We start from the raw sequence: 26,637 nt of genomic DNA, 5'->3' as shown, positions 1-26,637 counted from the left end.
CTGTCAAACCTATGACCTCCACCTATCATATCTTTTATATGGGGAGATCCTCACATATGTAGGTTTACTACTTAGAAGTAAATGAGGGAAGGGACCAGCAAAAGTGGCTGTAAAAAAGGCCATACTTACCACTTGGTGGGAAGGGTTTAGGGAAGGTTAAGGGAGGCATTACTTCCTATGGAGTTTTATTTTAACTCTCTACCTCCATTAATTTGAATGGGAAGGAGTTTTAGTATCAGTGGTGTGGCCATGTGTGCTGCTGGACTTATCACTGTTTCTATCATAGCAGTAGTAACCTACACTCATAAATCTGGCTCCACCCCATTTTAAGGGAGTGGAAACCTGGAAGCCTACAGTTAAGAGTAACTTTACACTTGTATTTTGTGAATAGGCAAAAGTAGTAAAATTACTCAAAAGTGAAAGAGTCAGTTACATTTGTAAACGACTCATCAGTGTAAGTTACCTTATTGAGAAGCCCAGCTAATCTATCCTATCGAAATGAGCACCACAATTGTTTTGCAAAAAATATATTTAATGACTGTCAAATAACTCACTTTCAAAATGGCTGTCATGCCTGATCGACAGCAGGAGAATTCCCAAACCCAACAGTGCAACCAATGAATGTCTCATGATACTTTGTAGTGCTGAAAGGCTATTTAGGACTATGGGGATCATTAGGACCCCGGTGGTCGGTGATAATGTGGCGGTAGTAACGCCAACAGGCTGACGGTACATACCGCCACATTATGACATTGGAAATTTACCATTCCGACCGCCATGGCAGTAGCAGCTGCTTGGCAGAGATAACAATCTCCAACCCGGCGGCCACTATTGTACAGCTGCCGGCATTATGACCCTGCCTACCGTCATGATTTTGTTTGCCACGAAAAGCATGGCGGTAGGCCCTACCAGTGACAGGGAATTCCTTCCCTGTCACTGGTAGGAGGCTAACCCACCCCCCCAAACACTCCCCAGACGCCCACCACTCCCTCCATCCACACTACTCCCTTTCTGATCCCCCAACCCTCCATTCATGCACACTTCCGGACACGCACCATGCATACACACACTCACTCACACAGGCATACACGCATTCATTCATTCATGCCCACCAGCAGAACACCGCCGGGCCGTATTATTTGTCATAATACGGCTGGCGGCGGTCTACTGGCGTGGCACTGCTGGTGGTAGCAGTGCCACCTTAACACCACCCGCCAGTATGGCCACAGCCGGATTGCCACCCTTCTTGTGGCGGAAATCCAGCTGTGGTCATAATTTGGCGGACCGATGTTAGCCGCGGCGACAGTCTTTTGGCGGCCGTTGCATTTACCGCCAATGTCTGAATGAGGGCCTATGTATTCTTTTCATTTCAAACCAGAACTCTGGTAAAAGACCTATCTTTCACATTTCTGGCTCTGGCAGAACTACTGAGACATCATAACTTCAACTGTAATAACTTATTACAGTGTAGAGGTTATGTGCTTGTTACAGGTAAGTAGTGATCTCTCAACTAGACTTTTTCTAAATAATTTTTTATTAAATAAAGTTTTTACAAGGTCTATGTGTTAGATATGTACTCTGGTCATATGCTTCGTTAAGAAAGTTAATAATGGAATATTGTTTGTGTATGCCCACTCTAGCAAAAACTACGTTACCTGTAAAGTCCCTTCCTCATAAGGGCACCAGTAACATGGGAACTACAATAGTAAAAATTTCATTTTTAGAAACGTTCTCATGATTCCATAGCTGAAAAGCTTTGTTCACAACATGTAGGGGCATATTCATACTCTGTTTGCGCCGGAGTTGCGTCGTTTTTTTTTACGCAATTCTGACGCAAAACTAACTCCATATTTATACTTTGGCGTTAGACGCGTCTAGCGCCAAAGTCCATGGAGTTAGCGTAATTTTTTAGCGTGGACACCTACTTTGCGTTAATTATATGCAAGGTAGGCGTTCCCGTCTAAAAAATCGACTCCGAGGCATGTGTATCGGATTTATACTTCCGGGTAAAATTCACGCCCGGGAGTGGGCGGGTAACAAAAAATGACGTACGGCCGCTTTTGCGCCGTTTTTTAACGCCTGCAAAAGGCAGGCATTAAGGGACCTGTGGGCTCTGAAGGAGCCCAGAGGTGCACTCCCATGCCCCCAGGGACACCCCCTGTCACCCTTGCCCACCCCAGGAGGACACCCAAGGCTGGAGGGACCCATCCCAGGGACATTAAGGTAAGTTCAGGTAAGTTTAAAAAAAAAAAAATTTGTGGCATAGGGGGGCCTGATTTGTGCCCCCCTACATGCCACTATGCCCAATGACCATGCCCAGGGAACAGAAGTCCCCTGGGCATGGCCATTGGGCAAGGGGGCATGACTCCTGTCTTTGCTAAGACAGGAGTCATTTCTATGGGGGTTGGGAGTGAAAAAAAAATGGCGCAAATCGGGTTGAGGCGAAAAAATTGCCTCAACCTGACTTGCCCCATTTCTTGACGCCCAAGCCCCATATCCCCCTACGCCGGCGCTGCCTGGTGTATGTCGTTTTTTTTAACGCACACCAGACGGCGCCGCCGGCTAACGCCGGCTAACGTCATTCAATAAATATGGCGCCCGCATGGCGCTTCAGAATGGCGTTAGCCGGCGCTAATTTTTTTTACGCAAAACTGCGTTAGCGCAGTTTTGCGTCAAAAAGTATAAATATGGGCCGTAATGTTCTCAAGTGAAAGTATGGTTCCAATTGAACAAGAACTGAGTTAACCTTTTGAGTGGGGACATTGAGGGCTCAGTGAAAGTCTAGTTGTCCACGCTTGGCATGATGTTATCCTGCTTCCAGTGCTGGAAAGTGGGGGGAACCCGCCAAACTGGATGTCAACAGCTATTTCTGGGCCAGATCCCCAGGAACCCAAGCAGAATGTTTCCTGGCTTCATGTTCAGGCACCATGACATAATTCATCAGCGCCTGCAGGTTGCCTGCTTTCTATCCAGAGCAGCAACCTGAAGGGGGCTTTCTTATTTCTGCTTCCAACTGAGCCTCTTCTAAAGGTCTTATTTAAAGGGTCATCAGCCCTTCTTTTATTTAGCTATCATGATGGCTGGGAGCCAACTCGAGCCTCACACCTAAATGCCAAGAAAACAAAGGCACACCGCTTAGCACTTGGCAAGTACTGTAAAGATACTATGAATTGGAGGCCGGTTTTTGACTTTGTTCAACTCCCTATGTAAGAGATGTGAGTGCACTGTAAGAAATCAAGATTTATGTTTATCTGTGTGTATGAGTAATTATACAAATAATGATTTAAAAGGCATCTAATTTTTAATTAATTATTTTAAAGCACTGTGCATCCAAGTTTAGGGCGTCAGAGTGCTTTACATCACATACAAAGGCACAATAAATCATAAAACTGTGTAAATAAATGCCAAGGGAATGAAACATAAGACAATACGAGTTATAAGGAATAGAAGTCACATACCATTCATATTTATAAACAGTATATTTTAAGAGTGAATGGTCTGGAGAAACACAGTTAGGATATACAATTTAGCGCAGTGATTGTGGTTGTCTGCACTAAAAAGACTGCATTACTTCCTAAAGGAATCTTTCTTTGCAATCTTATTGTAACAAGAGATTGAGAAAGAAAACAGTAGGATCTAAACCCATGACTTACAGTTTGTATGCGGCTCCTTGATGCCGGTACATAGATTACTATGCTATGTTAGAAGGACTGAAACTTATGAATTGGAAGTAAGAAAATTATCTCCTTGTCAATAGCAGGCCCTCACTTAGCTATCTACATAAAATACAAACCTCTCACCTGCATGTTGCATGATGTGCTTTTCAGCAGGCATATTAACCCTGTATGATACGTTATGAGTCAGAACTGTGACTGAACAAAACACTGAACTCTCCAAGAACTGCCTTAAACACTAGAGTTCTCTTACCACTATTATAATCACTTCAAAATTGCCAGGCTCACAAATATCTCTGCAGCAAGTGACTTAGCCCCAGTGGGATATTTTAAAAAGCAGCTTTTTGTGACCAATTAAGTAACCTAGAATAGATTAACCATCACATATGTCCTTATTAACAATTTCTTTGAAGAGTATTTAAAAAAAACTAAAAGTATAGGTTTACCCTGTGACTCTGCTTTTCAAGCTCCCCTTGTGACTCCTCTCCATTTCCTCTGCCACAACTTGACTCCCAATTTATGAGTTCCCAGAGTAAGTTTTTCCTAATTCTGTCATACCTTCCCTTTTCCGACACACTCATATTTTCACCCACCACTGGAAATACAGTTTGGTTTTCACTCCCATTTGTATGTATCCATCCAATTCTCCCTTTCCAATAGACTGAGGCCCTCATTACAACATTGGCGGCAAAAGCCGTTTACCGCCTTGGAGAAGACCGCCAACACACTGCCGCAGCAGCGGAATTCCACCACGGTCATTATGACCCACTGCTCGGAATCCACCAAAATTCAGACACCCACACAAGTCCGCCACACCAAAGGTCAGTGATAAACTGGCGAAAACGAAACCTCCACTGTCACGCCAACAGAAATATGCCCACACTATCATGACACACGAATCCACATCCATTGGCAGTACACACCGCCGCGCTCAAAATACACACACTCCTTCAAAACACAGCCACATTGGACAATTCCAAATACACACACCTGATACACATACACACACCACACCCACACACCCAATACAATGTAAAACACACACCCACATCACCCACAAACCCCTACGACAAAAATACCGGAAGAAGGCCAGAGAGAGACACTACAAACTACTACCAAGCTTCCACAGACACACAATACCATCACCCACATAACGTCCACGCACCTCACACAACACACCACTAAATATCACCCCACGTATCACTACACACACCACCCCACATATCACCCACACCACCCCACGGCACGGCAAAGACACCCCAGGTTCTCTGAGGAGGAGCTCAGGGTCATGGTGGAGGAAATCGTCCGGGTAGAGCCACAGCTATTCGGATCACAGGTGCAGCACACCTCCATAGCTAGGAAGATGGAGCTATGGCGAAGAATAGTGGACAGGGTTAACGCAGTAGGACAGCACTCAAGAAATAGGGATGACATGAGGAAGAGGTGGAACGACCTACGGGGGAAGGTGAGTTCCGTGGTCTCAAGACATCACCTTGCGGTTCAGCGGACTGGCGGCGGACCCTCTCCTCCTCCCCCACAACTAACAACATGGGAGGAGCAAGTCTTGGTGATTCTGCATCCTGGGGGCCTCGCAGGAGTAGATGGAGGAATGGACTCTGGTAAGTCAACTCTTAACTATTACATCCCCCACCCCACTTGCATGCTATCATATACCCCCACCCTCACCCCCATCACTCCAACTCCTCACAAATGTCCCAACATCACAAACCACACATCCCAACACCAAGCCCTGCATGCAACAACAAAGCATGGACACCCATCACCAAAGCATGGCCACTGCACATACCCATACACCCCCCAAACCACCATCACACAAGGTCCCACGCAGGAATGCAAGTACTGGGGTACACGGTCACCCACCCATTGCATACCATGGCACACACAGATGTAATAAACATCCTTTTATACCCCTGCAGGACCCCTAACCAACGTCACCGGACAGGAGGGTCCACACATGTCCACACCACCAACAGAAGAGGCCCACAGTGATGACAGCAGCTCTGTCCAACTGGATCTAGATGACCAGCCCGGCCCATCTGGGACATCGGGACAGTCGGTTCCCCTCACACTGGCACAGGCCACCACAGAGCTTCCCCCCTCTGGAAACACCAGCACAGCACCCACCCAGCAGGCCCATACCTCTGTCCCCAGGACATGTCAATCAGCAGTGTGTCCACCACTACAGGGAACACAGGCTAACCCACCACCCCAACAACAACAGGGACCTGGGGGCAGTGGCAGTGGGCACACGGTCCAGGGGACAGAGGCCCAGGAACACAGGGGAACTGGGAGGGCTGCTGTGCAACAGGGGGAGGACAGGCCCAGGCAACCCACTCTTCACGAGGCCCTCTCCAACATCATGGGAGCCTACCACCATTCCCAGAAGACGATGGCAACGGTACTGGCCAAGTTTCAGGAGACCCAGCGGCTGCAGGAGGAACAGTATTTGGGCTTCAGGGAGGAACTCAGATCCATCAATTCCACCCTGGGCACCATCATAGGGGTGCTGAAGGAAGTACTCAACACCAGGAGGGACACTGTGGCACAACAAGGGCCCCCTGACACTAGCCTGGACGATGAACTGCCCACCACCTCCGCCGGTGCTAGTGGACAGGAGGCACCGCCACAGGACCACCACACCAGCACCCCACCCCCTGAGGAGGGAGAACCACCCCACAAACGGTCCCTGAGATCCAGGACAAAGACAAAGAGCGATGCCAAGACCCCCACCAAGAAATTAGACCACCCTGATTGTCATCCTTCTGTCCCACCTTGTCACCCTGTCCATCCTCAAACTGCCCCAGCTCCACTTCCTATGCCCATTTGGGCAATGCACCTGTGAGACTAATAGACTGGACTCTGCCATGGACATTCCTCCACCATCACCCCTCACCATTTTACAGCACCCTCCAATATAGAGCACTTAAATGAACACCCATAAAGCACAAAACAATCTGGAGTCTGTCTGTGATTTCGAAATAGTGTATTAGCAATTACAGTGTCAAAATGCTCTTTCAATTGTAATGTCAACATACCTATGTCACACAGCTCTAGTCCATGAGGAAACAAAGCAGATGTCACACTGTGGGACCCAGATCTGTGAAATCATAAGGGAAAGTGACGACTCAGTGACCATACACTGGGTGAAAACGACAGACAGTAGAGAGGTAGTAGTGTTAAAGTACATGTAAGGCAGGTTTGTCTTCTTACCTGTGTCTCACTGGAAGTATTGCAGGATCACAGAGTCCCTGTTGTTGACGTCCTCTTCTTCTGCTTCCTCGTCTTCGCTGTCCACAGGCTCCACAGCTGCCACAACACCTCCATCTGGACCATCATCCTGCAGAAAAGGCACCTGGCGTCGCAAAGCTAAGTTGTGAAACATACAGCAGGCCACGATGATCTGGCACACTTTCTTTGGTGAGTAGAATAGGGATCCACCCACCTATCATATGGAGGCACCTGAACCTGGCCTTCAGGAGGCCGAAGGTCCGCTCTATAATCCTCCTAGTTCGCCCATGGGCCTCATTGTAGCGTTCCTCTGCCCTTGTCCTGGGATTCCTCACTGGGATCAGTAGCCATGACAGGTTGGGGTAGCCAGAGTCACCTGCAAATGGCGAGGGACAACTGTTAGACACACACTAACCTGCAGGGAGATCCCCAGGCCCAGACAACCATTCCCACTGACTTGCTTCCAGGTGCTCACCTAATAGCCAGACACGGTGCTTCTGGAGTTGACCCATCACATAAGGGATGCTTCTATTCCGCAGGATGTAAGCGTCATGCACTGATCCAGGGAATTTGGCATTCACATGGGAGATGTACTGGTCTGCCAAACACACCATCTGCACATTCATCGAATGATAACTGTTCTGGTTTCTGTACACCTGTTCACTCCTGCGGGGGGGTACCAAAGCCACATGCGTTCCATCAATGGCACCTATGATGTTGGGGATATGTCCCAGGGCATAGAAATCACCTTTCACTGTAGGCAAATCCGCCACCGGAGGGAAAACGATGTAGCTCTGCATGGGTTTCAGCAGGGCAGACAACACTCTGGACAACACGTTGGAAAACATAGGCTGGGACATCCCTGATGCTATGGCCACTGTTGTTTGAAATGACCCACTTGCAAGGAAATGGAGTACTGACAGCACATGCACTTGAGGGGGGATTCCTGTGGGATGGCGGATAGCTGACATCAGGTCTGGCTCCAACTGGGCACACAGTTCCAGGATTGTGGCACGATCAAGTCTGTAGGTGATGATCACATGTCTTTCCTCCATTGTCTACAGGTCCACCAGCGGTCTGTTCACCGGAGGATGCCACCATCTCCTCACATGTCCCAGCGGACGGTGCCTATGAAGGACAACAGCGAGCACAGAGTCAACCAACTCAGAGGTACGTACCCACAGCTTACACAGAACCCGATTCATAACCCAAAATTTGCATGTATGAGTGTTGAGGCAAGGCATAGGTATGTGTGATGCAGTTAAAAATTAAGCCATGTGGGCCTCTGAAATGGCGGCTGCCTGACCTGCAAAGTGGGACAATGGGATGTGAGGTAACTGCGCTGGCGTTGTACACCGTCGCGGTAGGCGGTCGAAGACCGCGGCGCAATTCTGCATTGGTTAACATTGGACCCTATAGGTCCCAGAAGCCAATGACGATGTACGCCGGCGGTGACGGTATGCACCGCCGCGGACGTGACAGCCATTTTCTATCTGTTCAATCACTCGATACCTGATCTTCGACAGGAGAGGACCTACACTGCAAGTGCTGCTGTGACCTCAGTCTGGAAGAGACAATGGCTCGTGTGTCTGGGGAAAGGGCCCCTGCCTTCACATCGGAGGAGTTGGAGAAACTCGTGGATGGGGTCCTCCCCCAGTACACGCTACTCTACGGTCCTCCAGACAAACAGGTAAGTACACTGGGAGCATGCTGTATGGGCTATGCCTGTTTGGAGTGGGGTGGATGAAAGATGGGGGGGGGAGTTTGAAGCGTGCATGAAACGACGGTGAGTGCATGTGCCACATGGCAAGGGTAGGGATGTGGGCCAATGACTGTGACGGTGCAGTTGGCAATAACTTTTTTTTTCCCCTGTACAATTCATGTAGGTCAGCGCCCACCAGAAGAAGAACATCTGGCATGCCATCGCCAAGGACGTCCGGACCCTGGGGGTCTATCACAGACGGAGCACCCACTGCCGTAAGAGATGGGAGGACATTCGCCGCTGGAGCAAGAAGACGGCGGAGGCCCAGCTGGGGATGGCCTCCCAACGTGGGAGGGGTGCCCGTCGCACCATTACCCCACTGATGTTCAGGATCCTGGCGGTGGCGTACCCGGAGTTGGATGGGCACTTGAGGGCATCACAGCAGCCACAAGGGGTGAATACACTCTCATTCAGCTGTGTAAGCGCGCAGTGGAGGTGTCTGGGTGGGGGAGGTGGGCTGTGGTTTTCCCTAGGCCAGGGCGAGTGTGCTTGTTAGGTCCCCTTCTTCTGGCAGACCCTGTGGCACCCCACCCCACCTGTGTACAGTGCCAACTACACCTAGTCAGGCTCCTGTGGCATCCATGTGTGCAGATGTCACCCATAGCCTTGTAGGCCATGTCACAGGGATTGAAGAGTGGACCACAAGTGCGTGGCATAGTGCAGGGGGCTTCTGTGTCTGTCGTGTCCACCAACGGTAGTGGTAAAGCATGCACTCAACATGTCTTTCTTCTGTCGTCGTCCCCCTTTTTGTGGTCTCCCTGTTCTTGTGTGCATTAGCATCATCATGCGGAGGAGCAGTGGCACCGGAGCAGGAGGGAGCTGCATCCCACATGGCCCTGGAGGGCGACACTACGGACTCGGAATTCACCAGTGGGACGGAGGGCGAGGGGAGCTCCACGGCAGAGACAGGAGCTGAGACCAGTGATATGGACTCGTCCTCTGATGGGAGCTCCCATCTGTGCTCCCCGCATCTACAGGTACAGCCGCCACCTCCCCTTCCAGCACCGCCCTCCCAGCAGCCCCTCAGCCTTTGCCCCGTGCCCGTTCACCCAGGAGGGTGGGCATCACCTTCGCCCCAGGCACCTCAGGCCCTGCCCCAGTCACCCCTGCTGCCCTCAGTGAGGAGGCCATTGACCTCCTCAGGTCCCTCACTGTTGGGCAGTCTACCATTTTGAATGCCATCCAGGGTGTAGAGAGGCAGTTGCAACAAACAAATGCATTCCTGGAGGGCATTCATTCTGGTCAGCCAGCCCTTCAGCAAGCTTTTCAGACTCTGGCCTCAGCACTGATGGCAGCTATTGTCCCTGTCTCTAGCCTCCCCCCTCCAACTTCCTCCACCCAGACCCAATCCCCTGTACCTCAGCCTATCACAAGCACACCGTCAGACCAGCATGCACACACCTCAACACACAAAGGAAGCTCAGGTAAACATAAGCACCACACATCCCACAAGCACTCACGCAAGCATCACACACATGCAGACACACCAACATCCTCTGCCTACACTGTGACCCCCTCCTCCTCGTCTCCCTCCTCCCTCCCAGTCTCGTCTCCACTCACACCTGCATGCACTACATCTACAGCCACTACTTCCATCACCAGCACACCCACTACCACACCCCGCTCACGTGCAGTCACCACCCCCACTACCATTCACACGTCCCCTGTGTCCTCTCCCAGTGTGTCTGTGACGCCACCTCCCAAGATACACAAACGCAGGCACACACCCACCCAACAGCCATCCACCTCACAACAGCCTCCAGTGCATGCACCTTCACCCAAAGTCACCAAACGTACACCTCCTACAACCACAACCTTTTCCTCTACACCCAAACCCCCTCCAGCTACCCATCCCAGTGTTCCTAAGAAACTTTTCCTGGCCACCCTTGACCTCTTTCCCTCACCTCCCCCACCCCGTCAGTCTCCTAGGGCCCAACTTTCCAGGTCCCAACCTAGCACCTCAGCCACAACATCTCCGGGACCAGTGGTGCCAGTCGTCACTGGATTCTGGAGTGCACCAGGCAGCAGGGCAGCCAGTGTGGCAAGGAGCCACAGCACGGACAGTCCCCCACCTGTCAAGCATAAAAAGTTGGACAGTGCCCGGCGGGAGAGGGGGAAGAATCCAGCTACTAAAGCCGCTCCCAGGGGTACAGGTGGGAGTGTGGAGTCAGCTTCGACACCTTCCAAGTTGGGGAAGGGGCACAAGAAACTCAGCAAGTCTGGCAAGAGCAGCACAGCGGAGAAGACCGCCATCATCCCCGCTGCCCAGGAGGCCACCGCCATCACCCCGCTGCCCAGGAGGCCACCGCCATCACCAGACCCGCTGCCAAGGAGGCCACCGCCAGCACCAGCCCCGCTGCCCAGGAGGCCCCCGCCACGAGCCCCGCTGCCCAGGAGGCCACCACCAGCACCAGCCCCGCTGCCCAGGAGGCACCCGTCAGCACCAGCCCCGCTGCCCAGGAGGCCACCGCCAGCACCAGCCCCGCTGCCCAGGAGGCCACCGCCAGCACCAGCCCCGCTGCCCAGGAGGCCACCGCCACCAGCCCCGCTGCCCAGGAGGCCCCCGCCAGCACCAGCCCCGCTGCCCAGGACCGCCAGCTGCTGAGTTACTGGGCCAGAAAGGACCTCCAGCAGCTGAGTCGCTGCCAAGGACCCCGCCGCAACAAGCACCGCTGAACAGGACACCGCCGCCACAAGCACCGCTGAACAGAACACATCCGCCACAGGCACCGCTGAACAGGACACCTCCGCCACAAGCACCGCTGAACAGGACACCGCTGCCACAGGCACCGCTGAACAGGACACCTCCGCCACAGGCACCGCTGAACAGGACACCTCCGCCACAAGCACCGCTGAACAGGACACCGCCGCCACAGGCACCGCTGAACAGGACACCGCTGCCACAAGCACCGCTGAACAGGACACCACCGCAACAAGCACCGCTGGCCCATTAGCGCCAAGGGCACTGACGCTACTGAGTCTGCCACAAGTGGGATGAAGCACTCTGGGCGCAAAGCCCCCTCCAGAACCAGTGGAGAAAGGCATCCACTACCTCAGTCCTTGGCAGGATGAAGCACTCTGGGCACAAAGCTCCCTCCAGAACCAGTGGAGAATCACATCCACTACCTCAGTCCTTGGCAGGATGAAGCACTCTGGGCAGAAAGCCCCTTCCAGAACTAGTGGAGAATCACATCCACTACCTCAGTCCTTGGCAGGATGAAGCACTCTGGGCACAAAGCCCCCTCCAGAACCAGTGGAGACGGTTATCCACTTGAGAGACTGTGGCTTTGCACTCCCCAGGATTGAACAGTGGGCAACGCACCCACTGGAGAGACTTGAGAGACTGTGGCTTTGCACTCCCCAGGATTGAACAGTGGGCAACCCACCCACTGTAGAGACTTGAGAGACTGTGGCTTTGCACTCCCCAGGATTGAACAGTGGGCAACCCACCCACTGTAGAGACTTGAGAGTCTGTGGCTTTGCACTCCCCAGGATTGAACGGTGGGCAAACTACCCACTGTAGAGACTTGTGAGACTGTGTTTTTGCACTCCCCAGGATTGAACAGTGGGCATGTGGCCCCCTCGTGGATTTGGCGTTGTGCACTCAACCGGCTGAGGTGCCCCCCCTTCCCCTTCCCCCTGAGGTGCCTGTTTTATTTCTATCTGATGCCACAGCAGTGTTCTCTCCGTCATGTTCGGGTATTGAGTGTGAGACTCGCCCATGCAGTGTGGGCCCAGTGTTCCACGGACTTCAATGGAGCAATACCTGGACTACAATTCTTGGTGTATATATTTCTTGATAGTGTATATATATTTTTGCGTACTGGATTTTAATAGATTACAATGGTTACACTCATTTCCTTTTGTCTTTGCATTCTTCCGGGGGGGTTGCGGGGTGTAACTGTAATATATCATGCTGTATTAGTGTGTGTGTTGCGGTGGGTGAGGGTGGGGGTGGAGGTGTTGCGTGTTGCGTTTGTGTGTCCCTGTTTTTTCCCTCCCCCCTCCCCTGTGTCGTAGGTGCAGTACTCACCGTGGTCTTCGCCGCCGGCGTTCGTGCTCCTGGTAGAGGAGCAAGAAGATAAGGGCAGGGAAAATGTGAAGCTTGGTTTCCATGGCGTCCTGGCTCCTCGTGGGGTGTGTAGAGGTGAACGTTTTCCCTTCGAAGTCCTGTTTCCGCCGTGTTTTTGTTCGCGGTGAATCCGCCCCAGAAAAGGTGGCGGATTGGTAGGTTGTGATACTGTGGGCGGTACATTGTCTCCCGTCTGTCTGTTGGCGGTGACCGCCTCGCTGTTTGTTTGTACTGCCGTGGCGGTCGGAGTGTTAAAGTGGCTGTCTTTGTTGGCGGTTTCCGCCACGATCGTGATTCCATTTTTTTTTTTTCCGTCGGCCTGTTGGTGGTCTTACTGCCGCTTTAGCACCGACCGCCAGGGTTGTAATGACCACTTGAATTGCTTCCAAACATGCCTTGTGTTCCTCTTGCAACCTGTTCAGTCCAGTGTTGCACACTCCAGACCTTCATTGTTAACAATCTCCAACAACAGACAGTTCAGCATTTTGCTTTGTCTGATAATGTCACAGTGGATTTTGAGATATATTGTGACATCATTCACCCGATGCTCCTTTTAAGATTTAAGGACTTGTATGAGTGAACAAACACATTTCATGTTGTGCCTCCCTTATTGAACACACTCTAATGATGTATATCATTAGTACAGTTATAAGTATAGACTTTCAGACTCAAACGACCCATTTGTAAGTAGCACTTATGTCCCCCTCTGCTAAGAGATTAGTAGGGAACAGGAGATTGAAAAACGTAAGTTTTTTGATCTGAACAACTTCTGTTATTGAGAACTATGTGACATCAGGTTCATTAAAAAGGGCTGGTAGGTTGAAAGCTGAACTCTCATATTCCTCCTTCCTCTGTGACATGTGGACAGAAAATTAAATCCCACAAGGCACTGAGGAGGTCGATGGATACCAGAGCCAAGAATAATTGCAACCCTCTATGTGCGACTTTCTCACTCATGCTTCCCGGATTCTTAGTGCTGTCAAGTCCGAGAGCGGCAGAAGTCTTAGTTGGTCTGGCTCCTGACAATCTTAACAACTTATCATCTTTAAATTTGAGATCAGAATGCATATGCTAGCTTCACCCTGAAAACACGGGAAGTGAGAAATGTAAGTAATTCTGTTGTGGCCTCTTTCTACCTTATGCATTCTCCCCACTACCTTACTGTTCCCTGCTGCTCAGCCAGTGAGTGAGGCCATTGTATGGTTGGAATGTTGACAGTGTTTATGCTTGGATAAGTGGACAGTTGGAGTGAGAAGGGCTGAACAGCAGGATGCTGCGCCTGGGGGGACTTTATCTGTAACCTACAACTAAGCTAATAAACCTACTTCTTTTATATATCATTGATTACAACAAATGTGCTTTTGTGTAATTACGTGGCTATGCAAAACTATCCATAAATACATAAAATACAAAATGCCATTTGGCACTATATTTCAGTGAAAAATGCATCATTGCATCCATTTTGTATCTGAGAGCACATTTCTCACTAAACAGAAGCACGGCAACCCGTAGCCACTCTCACTCTAATCATTTGCATTGTTATCGTAAGCTTTACTAAACTTTTGAAGTGAACTCTGTGTAATTACTCAATGTAGCATAATACCAAAATTGTAAGAATCTCGCTTAAAAAGTGTCACGTGAAATTACATAGATTTCACTCCAATAACGGAAAATGCACCTGTTCACCCCAAAACAGAAATTGCACCTGGTCCTACTTGCAATGTGATTCTCCCTGAGCTATGTATGCAAAGGTCTGATCTGTACTGTGCTAAATTCTGTGAGACAAAGAGAAGGATGTGCCCAATAGAACTGAATCCCTCAGAGTTCTCAGAGTACCCTGATCTGCTGTGATCCTGACCTCTAGGAACATTGGCCTCCATTATGACAGTGGCGGTAAAAACTGCCTACCGCCACGGTGACGGCTGCCAAAAGACCGTCTCCGTGGATACCAGCCGACCGCCATATTATGACCGTAGCCGGAATACCGCCATAAGGATGGGTGGAATTCCGGCTACAATCATGGCGGCGGACAGCAGTAATGTGGCGCTGCACCAGAAGCAGCGCCACGCCAGTAGACCGCCGCAGACCGTGTCAGGACCCATGATACGGCCTGGCGGTGTTCTGCTGGCAGACCCTGATGCTGGCAGCAGAACCCCGTCCCGTCTCCTGCCGGAGGACCCCCTGACTACAGGTAAGTCAGGTGCTCCGACAGGGGTGGGGGGTGGGGTTTGTTTTGTGTGTTTAGGGGTGTGTGTGTATGTTTGTGTGCCCGTGAATGCGGATGTGCATTGCGTGTCGTATGAGTGTGCATGTGTGGATATGTGAGTGCATGTATGGTGTGTTGTGTGAATGCGTGTGTGCTTGTTTGTATGTCAGTGTGTGTGGAAGTGTGTGTGAATGAATGAAGGCATGAGTGGGTGCATGTGGGTATAAGTGCGTGTATGAGTACGTGTGATGGTGCATGAAGGTGCATGTATGTTGGGGGTGGGTTTGAAGAGGGAATGGGGGTGGGGAGAAAAACTGGGGAGTTTGAAGACCCCTATCAGTGACAGGGAGAGAATTCCCTATCACTGATAGCGCCTACCGCCATGGTTTTTGTGGCGCTAAGATTTCCACGAAAACCATGGCGGTAGGCGGGGTCATAATCCCGCGGGCGGGCTAGTGATGACCACCAGGCTGAAGAGAATGAAGTCTCCAGCCCGGCAGCTGTTACCACCGTGGCGGACAGAGTGGTACATTGGCGGTTTGGAAGCAGTCATATTATGGGGAGAAGGACCGCTAGCCTTTTGGCAGTACTTTTCTCCATTTTACCGCCGTCCGCCAGAGTTATAATGATGGCCAATATCTCCTTGTTGCTACAGTATGTGTAAACTTGAGGTTGGGACCAAAGGAATTTAAGAAAAAAGGCTCCCACTGCGTCTGAATTCCTTCCCACACAATCAGGATGCCATCTATTTATCTTTTCCAAAGTTTTAATTGATGGACAAGGGGATTGGTGGGACTGTGTTTTTTTTCCATTCTAAATTGTACATGTAGAGATAGGCTAGACTTGGGGCAAAGGTGTTGTCCATTAATATTTTGTGGACCTGTAAATAAAATGGGCCTCATTTATAAGAAATGACGCAACGCTGGCGCGGCGTTGTGTCAAAAATCTTACCGCCGGCTAACGACAGTTCCTAACGACATGCTTGTGCCATATTACAAAACAGCACTACATGGCGTCAGGATCAGGGCAGCGTAAAAAAATGACACTAGCCTGTGTTCCGCGTCTAAAACCAAAAATATGCTAGTGTTGCAAAAGTGACGCTAGCCTGATTTGCAGCCCGTAATCTGACGCTAGCCAGCCTAGTGTCACTTTTGCACCTAAAAGCATCAAAAAAGCACCCGCAAAATGCCGCTTATTACAGAACCACAACAGAAGACATTGCAGAACCAGGAATGGGGACCACTGAAGACCAGAGATCCCAGGACAACTCCAACAATCCAAGTACAAGCCAGGATGTCCAGACAGACTCCCAGGAGAAGAGGAAAAGAAAAAGAAGAAGTGCAGGTTCAGTGAGGAGGAGAACAACTTCTTGGTTCGTGAGGTGACACAGCATCAAAAGCAGCTATTGTCACCTCCAAATTGCCGTTAGGGAGGAAAGAGGCCATATGGCAGTCCATAGTAGACAAAGTCAACAGTGTGGCAGAAACCAAAATTACAGTCATTGGCCGTAAGAAGCACTGGCATGATTGCAAGCACGGAACAAAAGAGAAACTGGACAGCAACCCCAAGGCAGCATTGCAGACTGGAGGTAGAAGCCCAGCACCCCAGGAGGAGCTAGATGACCTGGAGGAGATGGTGGCAGCTGTCATCCCTGAGGAGTTGTGATCAGAGTCCAAGGACACAGGGTAAGTTACAGTGGGGTGCGGGGGCAAAGTGTTCACTAGATAACATCAAAAGAGGGTGGCAGTCATGTCCCATACCAAAAATGCACTGTCTGCAGGCCATAGTGTAGTATGCTGGCACACTCCTGGTGAAACAGCAAAGAGAGGTTATGTGCACTGACTTTCCACAATTAGCACATCCCAGGCCACAACCATAACCTCTCTGTCTGCACTGACTGAAGTGCAGCATCATTCCACGTTTACCTCCCTTTGGGCCTCATTTACGAGGCACCAGCGGCACACTGTGCCACTAGAGTGTCAATTTCCAAAGAAGCACTGCTGGAGCAGTGTGCCTGCTCATATGTACAAGGCCACGCAAAGCCACCTTGCATTGAATTTCATGGCCTTGTAAATGTGGACACCTTTTGCGCATAACACTGTGTCAAATGGCCCTTCCATGGTTGTTGCTTGGGGTGATCACATGATGCAACAATCTCTCATGGTGCCAAATGTCCAATTTGGAGGTTGTCAAACAATGATTTGACTAAAGGATACCAAGAAACACCTAACAATCACAAATTATGGTATCCATGGAATAACTCAGTCTGAAGTGGTTGGGACCACTGATGTGAGATTCAGATGTAGGGACTTCCCACTAATCACAACACCTGTACAATGTGGTGTGAGGGCCCAAAATTGCTGTCTGAAAAAAATTATCATGTAGTACCACTGGATATGGACATGCATGATCAACCTGTTGTAGGTATGTGTGAATAAATGTGTGAGTTAGGTAGGATCACTGTGTGACACTTAGGTTGTGGAGGAATCTGATGCATCTCCAGGTATCCAAATCTGTGAATGAGTCACATTCCTTTCCATTCCATGGGTGTTGCAAGGGAACACCCACAGCAACACCCAAGGAACTCATGCTGTATGCCGTGTAATGCGTGAAAGGAGTACAAAATTACAGGTCCATGACAAGCTACACAAGTTGGCGTGGTGTGGTCTTGTAAAATATGGGCCTGCACACAGTGCCACTATAGCATCAAGTTCTATGACTCTTCAGATGTGCAGTGTGCTGCAAGGGCCATGAAATGAAGCCTTGAAAGTGCTCCCTTGGAAACTTTGCTCATAAACCTGATCACTCATGTCAACATCTAGCAGAGCTCAACATTAACTTACCTCCACTTCATTGTAGAGGATGAGACCATACCTCCTGTCCTGGACTTCTCCAATGATGTCGATGACCAGCTGCAAACCATATATCTGGATACCCTACGGGAAATCCTGGGTGCCATATAGGCACCATCTCCAGTTGCAGGGAGGCTAGACAGCAGTGTGGGCTTTCCGCATGATCCACCCAATATCAAACACCCAACACCTGCTAGCTCAACCACAGCCCTGGACTTCCAGGACCAACCACTTACATTTAAAGAAACAGTGATAGGAGTCCAGCAGGAGCTAGCAGATACGGTGTGGGTATGGATGGAGAGTATGGTAGGTACCCTAAGGGCAGTCCTGGGGTGCCTCATTCCAAATGAGGATATCTTGTCATGTACACGAGGCACCAACTCTCCACTCCCTGGCCTCCAGCAGACCCTGGCTGACATTGCTGGTGTCACGAGCAAATGCCCAGCCCAAGTGCCACCAGAGATGTTGCCAACAGGCTGGGGGCAATGCAAAATGTCCTGGAGTCCATGGAGCGGAAGGAGGACTCCGTCATTGCCACCTTGGGTGATCTTCACCTTGACATTACTGCAGTGTTGTAGACCCTGCAGTTCCTCCTTGCTGCTATGCTGCCTCATGTGTTCCCAAAGATGAGAACCACCATGGACACAGCATCCACATCTTCAGCCCCTGATGTGTGCGCCTCCCTCTCCTTCAGCACTGACAACACCCCAGTCACAGGAGGCACCACACACATCAGTGGATGAAGATGTGGAAGGGACATCTTTCATCAGGAAAACTACCTGGTAGCTTTACTCTGTGTCACATGGGCCGTTTCACCTTTGCTCTGTGCTAAAGATCATGCCAGCGTCAAAACACCTGGCACTGTCCTCAATTGGAATCTCTCACTGTTGTCCTCTCACATATTTGGACTGGTAATGTGGCCAATCTTTCCTAATGGCAATGTGGTTCTCCTCTTCACTAAAGCACTCCTCTCCTACACATGTCCTATGACATGTTCACCCCCATGGACCATGTCTGGACATCCAAGGGCTCAAGCCATCTGTTGGGGTTGTTGTCTCATGGAATGTACATCAGTAATGCATGTAACTCAACCCATGTAAATAAAATCACTTACTACAACCTTGGTGTTGTATGTGTGTCTGAAGCAGGAACAACATGAACATGTTAGATTGTGTGAAGCTAATACTCTGACTGCTCAACAGAGAGATGTCTGTGGATTGCAATCCAAGGAAAAGCCATACATATATTGCTACATGGAATATACAGTAACCCTGATCTTGGACTGAGAGGCCCCTGTTCAAAAAGCTTCAGGCCATAAAAATCCCAGCAGCAGTGAGCCTGAGATCAGAGGAGACTTCCACACCTGGGGGCAGAAAATCTGGTGGTTGGTTCTGGCCCATCATGCAGCCTGCCTTTTAAAGGGTCAGTGTGGTCTGTACACAGAGCCCTTCCCAGTGCGACCTGCTCTCGCAGAACACGCATGCAGTGGGTCCAACACTTCGGGCCACCAGCATTGAGAGCTGCACATCTAGAAAAGAGTTAAAAGACTACTGGGAACATTGGGTGGTCTATAGGGCTCCGCAGAGCACCAGAGTGAAGGTCACATACAAGAGAGGTCAACAGAGTTTGTTCAACTGAAGCGCCATGGGCTCCTTGTGGTGTAGGTTGTTGTCTTTCTGCCTCCTTCTCCTTGTACTTCCCACCTGCCTTGCCCTGTTCTCTATCTGCCCCACCTTGAAAATAAAATATTGCTGCCCTGACTGTCAATATACCTCTGGTTGGACTCCAATGCAGCTCATCCTTTCTTCGGCCAGAATTATCTGCACACTGCAATATCCCACTGGCACTAGCACCTAAGGAAAGCAGGAAGAATCTTCTGTGATTGTCTACTATTGGCACTAGAAAAGACACCATGACCACCAAAAAATTGAGATATGGCAGTCTACTCTCAGGGAGATCTTGTTTTAATACCAAATCCAACCCTCTCCACAACAAGGGTGCAGCCGTCCCGGGGCTGAAATGTTGAAATCAAATCTTTTCTCTCTGGGATAAGGATAAGTTTCCGCACACACCCTTGGAGTCTAGACCCTCTGGCAACAGGGTCATACCTCCCCTGGGAGACCTACAGCATCCTAGCTTCAAGGGGTCAGCACGCATTAACGTCTCTGAAGAAGTATTTCAAGATTTCTCCGCTTCCCTAGTATCCTTCTCGCATACTGAAGCCCATGGTCCATGTATACTTGCCTCGCCTCCTCACAGTGCCATCCTCCCTTCAGCTTGTAACTCTCACAGTTTTGGCCCTAAAAGGGAGGGCCTGCTCGTTGGAGCTGTGAAAAAGCTCCCTCCCAAAGTACTGATTTGGAACACTGGTTGGATGACTTCACTCTTCCAGATTTGGACTTAGAATTATACAAAAGTTATGGTCCTCAACAGGGGGTGAATACCCTTCAGCCTTCTCCCCTGCCACTGTCCACAGGCTGGCAACTCTTCATTAGTACCCCCTCTGACCATCCTTCATTATGCTCATATCTCTCAGTGACTCCTGACTCAAGCAGAAATGTAAATCTCCCAAGTAATCTTCAGGATCAAAATATACAGGTTTATTCTTCTCTCCTTAGCCGAGAGAGACTTTTATAATCTATTTTAAATCTATTAGAAACATTTGTTGGGGGATCTGACCATATCCTTGACAATGTCACAGCTATACTAAAAGAACCAATCGCCAGTAAAGAAGGCAACCATGAATCTCTCACATTAGAACGAGAAGAAGCTTCAGCACAACCTTGTGTCGCAGAGAACAAGGTGACTCATCCTGGAATTGACTTCTGCTCCCAGGCCGGCAAGCCTCAGGTTAAGGCACTTCCCACAAACTCAGTCTCTATCGAGAGCCCGGTAGACTCAATCAGATTTATATTGAGTGGTCTTTCTCCTGAAAAACCTTGAATTTTGATCTCCAAAGCACAGTACAGGAAGTATCTCCAATTTTTAAAGCACGTTCAAAGACAAACACAGTGACCGAAGAAACATGTTTGTCGATACAAAAAACTCCAAAATGCATAGTTCCACGGAAAGAGAGAAAAATATCACCCAATGGGGAAAAAAGGAGGAGAAAGAACATCAGGTCCCTGTGAATATCCAAATATTGGAACAAGAGCCCTCACTCACCAGTTGGTGACATGCTTCATCATCCGGTTTTGCTCCTCGTAGGGCCGGCGCTGCAATGCCCAACGGGCCCCACAAGGGGGATCTTTGCCGGAGATAGTTTATTAAAAAATGTTTGCCGGTAAGTGAAAGCAAGAATGTGGAAATTGGTAAAGAAAACTGTGAAAAATGAGTAGAGGGAAAGGCCAAAAAGAAATAATTTGTTGAAAAAAATACTGAAACCCTCTGTCATGGTTAAAAACAATGAGTCAGGGGAAAATAGAATAATGCCTATTTTACCCTATTTCTATACAATGTCAAGTGACCACAAACCCTGGATTCTGGGGATGTAGTTAGGGCAGGATTGCTTATTCCTGTACTGCCATCAAGTAGGTCAACATGTTTCTCGCTTAAATAGTCAATAAAAATCTGGCGCGATTCATCAGGACCATAAATTACCTACCTAATCCTCACTCCACTAATGGGCTATAATATCAATGTAATACAGGAACCTGTGAGAAAAAAAGAAAGACGATAAAGCACAGTATAAAATGTATACCAAGTGCAACGGTGAACAAAAGGAAAACTTAGACACACTGGTGAAGAAAACCCCTTGTGTGGTGATAAACACATCGTGAAACTATTCACATTTTGTCACCAAATGAGTAAAGATGCTTACCCTCCTCACATTTAAAGGATGGGCCCCATAGGGATGTCAGAGATCTCCAGTGGTCCAGTCATTGACGGACATCTACTCATATAAAGATGTAATGGGATACATAAAAGAATCCAAAGTGAATCATAACAATATCTTAATAATGCTTGCGATCCAGCCAAGTCTATGTAATAAAGATAGTCAGAAAATGTACAAAAGCCTATGTACAAAAAAAAAAATCTCAAGAGGGCTAAAAAACGAAATCTAAGGATTTCTAAAAAAGGTCAGAGAAAGGTGTGCTTCTCTGAGGCTCCCTTACACCACAAGAACCTCCTCCCCTGGAGGATCCCGTTCCACAACACCATGCTGCATTCTCTGACTTTCGAGTACAGGACGGTCTTCTATGCACACCCTGTGGAACAAGCATGTAAGGCCCCACCTTGAGCCAAAATACCCCTCCATCACAATCAAGCATGCTATTGAATCCCTTAGCGCAACCGTTTGGGGCTCCAATGTGGCCCAAGCCCCCGCCGGACCGGTCGCCACCTCCATGAAGGAAGGAGAGACAAAATCACATGGGCACCTTGGCTTTAGACTTTATGCTTCTGTTTGACACAGATCTATTTTTAAATATACCTCTACTTCTAAAGTGTTTCTCAGAGGTAGAGTCGCTTAGATTGATTGATAGTAATGATTTACACTTGGTATCCTTTGAGGACCCATAACAAGAGTGTTTTTTACTCAAAATTGATAGTCAACAAAATTTTAAATAATTCTGAATGTTTGCAATGCAAAAGTATTGATGTAGACCCTATTGTGAGGGAGGTAGGGTGCACGCTAGCTGGTAAGGTCTCACAACACCCCCACGAAAGCGACAGGAAGCACATGTCTATTCCCCCACCTCTATGTCACCCCGACAACCATTTTCTCAGTCAACAGGGTTTAAACATTTCTCTAGAGAAACATGGCAGGGAAGTGTCTCTTAGGAACCCTCAGATGAGTCCATCACAAAAATTGTGTCGACACTTTCTATTGGAATTGGTTACCGGCTGGCTTAAGCAGCTCCTCTACAATGTCCTGTCCAACAGTTGCATCACTTTAGCAATGAGCTCATTATTGTATCTTTGAACGTTGCTGCCATAACAAAAAAGGGGGAAAAAATTAGTTTTTGAACTCTCTAAATACAGACGGAATCTGCCTACAAGAGACTTGGTCCACTGAGGAGCTCTTGTACGATAAATATTATTCACTTTGTTGTAATGCTACACCCTCAAAGAGAGCCCACACTATGGGAGGAGTACCATGCTTGCTGACTAATAGGCCTAACTGGTGCTACAAATGTTATAGAGATCCCAGCAATCTGTTGTTGGTCATTATTTTATACAGTGTTGGAGAAGGATCTGATGGAGCTCCTCTAGCATTGGTAAATTCCTATATCCCTCCTGGTGCCCATGATAGCCTCTTAGTTAAGATATTCCTTTTTATTAATGAGCTCTGCGATAGGGAGCCAGCAACCTGAATTATCATGGTTGGGGACTAAAACTATAAAGTTTCGAATTCCGCCCTCTCACAGTTCTGGGATGAGGAGAAAGAGGAAGAGTTTGGAATCCCCACTAGTGTTTTTCCCCAGGAAATAAGATCAGATAAGTGTGGGAAACCTCTCCTTGAACACTGAAGACGTGTGACTGTATCATGGCGAATGGTAGACTCCCCTCTGATTCGCCAGCCCATCACACGCATAAATCCTCGGGGGGCACTGCCATTCTAAATTAAGTGATAACCAACTATTAGACATTCTCCTTGGTACAGGACATAAAAGTGATAGAGACAGCACTCAGTGATCATAATACCCTGGTTGCATCTATTATCCTGAAAATCCTCCCCGCAGATTCCTGGAGCCTGGATGGGTCAAAATGAAAGTTTAATATTAAAACTGGCAGAACGCATTGGTCCTATGACAGGGTTAAGGGCATAGAAGGTATTCGAGTAACAGGAAATGTCTTGGAGAAATTTTCAGAGTTTATGCAGCAGCTAATCATGATCACCTGCCAGAAGTCCCAGAGAAAGCGTACGGTAAAACCCTACTTCTACTGAACAGAGAAATCAATGCTCTTACTTGCAAGCAATACAGGGAATACGCTTTAGAAAGGCATGATCAGTTGAGCTTATTAAAAAGAAGAAGGAGGTGTCTAAGAGCACATCTAAAAAGAGAAGCGATTGATTCTGGATTGATGTAAGGGAAGCAGCCTCTAACAGCCATTCAACGGCCATTTCTGGTCACCGGTAGCAAATGGGTGCGGCTCGAGAACTAGGTCACTCCCAATTGCCATTAACGAAACAAGCTGGTCCACTTTCATTTCTGATCTCTATGCATCCAATGGGAATACCGTGGAGCTTCCTCAAACTGGTGAAGACCCCTCATACTCATACCCCACTGTGAAAGAAATTGATGATGTTATTAGAGGCATGTGCAGCTCTGCAGCAATGGGTCCTGATGAAATCCCTGTATTGGTTATAAAACATGATTTTCTTATCTGGTGTAAAATACTGTTGCTGGTCTTTAAGTGCTGCTTTAAAACCAGAAAAATCTCCCCATCCTGGAAGGGTAGTATCATTTTTCCCCATTAAAAGGAAAGGAACCGTAACTGTCCCAGGGACTACCGCCAGATTGCTCTGCAGGATGCGGTTGGGAAAATATTTGCTAAATATTTGCTTTCCCAGATTAGCGACTGGACAGAAAGGAACTAAATCATCCCTCTGGAGCAATCTGGCTTTACAGAAAAGCATGGTACATCTGATAACCTCTCGGCCCTTCAGGTAATAAATGAGAAATATGTCACTTTGAGAGGGGGGTGATCTATGCAGTTTTTACTGACTTTTATACAGCATTTGATAAAGTAGATCAGGCCATGCTGTGGAAAAAGCTCTCACGTTTAGGCATGCCAGGTATCCTCCTAGATCTGGTGATTGCCCTGCATTCCTCCACCTGGTGTGGGGTACTGTTAGGGGGAGATAGTGGCTTGACCCATGAAATTCCAGCTCAGAATGGTTTAAAGCAAGGTTGTATGTTGGCCTGATGCTGTTTTCCTTGTACATCTCTGACTTACCCACTCACTTAACTAGGGTTTCGCCCCTATATTGGGAGGAAGGCCTATACCCTGTTTGCTCTAAGCCGATGATATAATCATACTGGATTGCACACCAAAAGGGCTAAACAATTGCCTTCAAGCCCTAGGGCAATTCACAGAAGCCCACTTTTTAAAAATAAATTGCTCCAAAAGTAAAATCCTGTGTTTTCACTGTAAAAAAAGGTTCAAATATAACAGTTTCTGCTGGTCAGTGGGAGCTCAGAAACTCAAAAGGGTAAACTCATACATTTTGGGGTAAAATTGTTTGCTGGAACCTCAGCAACAGGGCACACATAGAACGTAACCAATGCAAGGCTCTATCCCAAGCTAATGGGTTAAACACCTTCTATAGGGCAACCAGCAGGAGACGTTTATGGCCTAGAGCATGTTGAAGTTTCGAAATAGTTTTTTTTAGATAAACTAGAGGGCCGTGTTTTGAGGAATCTTTCATCCACTAACTCAGCCTTCTCTGCAGCAACCTTGAGGCTTGAGATGGGCTTACAAAGTGCTTTTGTTCAAGGACTGGTCGGGTTCGTCCGCTAGGTGGTTAGCTTGATGAATTGTGGTGATGATTATTTGAGGTCACTGCTAAAAAAAGAAATCTTGGCCTGCATAAGGACAAAATACACCAGTGGCAGGAATTTCATACATGCCACAGATCTCTTACAGTTAGATCCTGCCTCTATCCCCACACATCCTCTGTTACAGCTAAAATCCATTATAAAACAAGTAACTTCATTTGCAAGCCTTTGCCTGGATGAAAAGGCCTGCGCACACAGGCAGGACTTCCAATCTGTAACTGACACTATTCTATTTAAGGAAATGCAGCCCTATCCTAGCTGGAACCTGCCTCATGGGATCAGACAATTCTGGCTCCTACTGCGACGGGGGCTGCTTCCTCTCAATACATTGCGGGCCAGATGGTATGGATCTTTAGCCGCTTGTAATCTATGTCAAAATGGTGATCAAGATCTGAATCATGTAATTTTCATATGTCTGGCCTTGCTGTTATTCCTTCGTAGGTGGATACGTCCTATCTGTCTCAAACTTTCCTTATGCACTGCTTCTGTGTTATTGCTGGTCTTTTCTGATCTTCCAAATGAAATGTTTTGTTATAGAATGTGTAACTTTTTAACATTTTTTTTATCTTTGTATTAATTTACATTTTTCAATTACTTTGTAAAATGGGGAATGTAAATTGTTTACGTAGGTTGTTCTTTTCTATTGTACGATCCTCTTTTTATGTTTATTTTATGTGGGCCTCCATGGGAGTTCTGCTTCATAAATAAAATCAACAAATAAATAAATATACATGTGACAGGTATCGTTTGTGAGAATGGAGAGTGGATCACTCAGTCATGTCACACAGAGATGCATGAAACTACTCCCATATCCACTCATGTCACTACATGGTGGGCTGTGCTATGACTTCATGCATAGTCCCAGAGTAACTTGATGTGTCCCTCTATGCTGCTCATTGCCTGTATATGTGTCCAAAAATCTGATCAGCGTTTTGGACACAGCACTCAGCACCACATTCTCATATGTGGGTGCATGCATGCTCCACATCTTATCCGCAGAGGGATCTTGGAACAGCACTGGCAAATGCTGTTTATTGTCTGAAGCTGTTTGCATGACATCATGGACACTATCAGGAAGACCACTATCGGTAGATGTTTTGAGTAATGGCATGTCATATGACAATGTTGTACGGACATCCCTCAGGTCAAACACACATGTCAAGATCTGTGAGGATAACATGGGTTGGCAATGTTGCTACATACGACACAGAGTATGGGGCATTACACCACATGAATGGGCAATTCAACTGCATTCTCAACTGTGGTATGTTGACCATTGTCCTGCTAATCTTAGGGACCTATTCACACGTCAATAAT

The sequence above is a fragment of the Pleurodeles waltl genome, chromosome 4_2, assembly GCF_031143425.1.
Source record: "Pleurodeles waltl isolate 20211129_DDA chromosome 4_2, aPleWal1.hap1.20221129, whole genome shotgun sequence".
Taxonomy (NCBI): Eukaryota; Metazoa; Chordata; class Amphibia; order Caudata; family Salamandridae; genus Pleurodeles; species Pleurodeles waltl.
The sequence above is the reverse complement of the archived record's forward strand: the minus strand, read 5'-3'. Positions refer to the sequence as shown.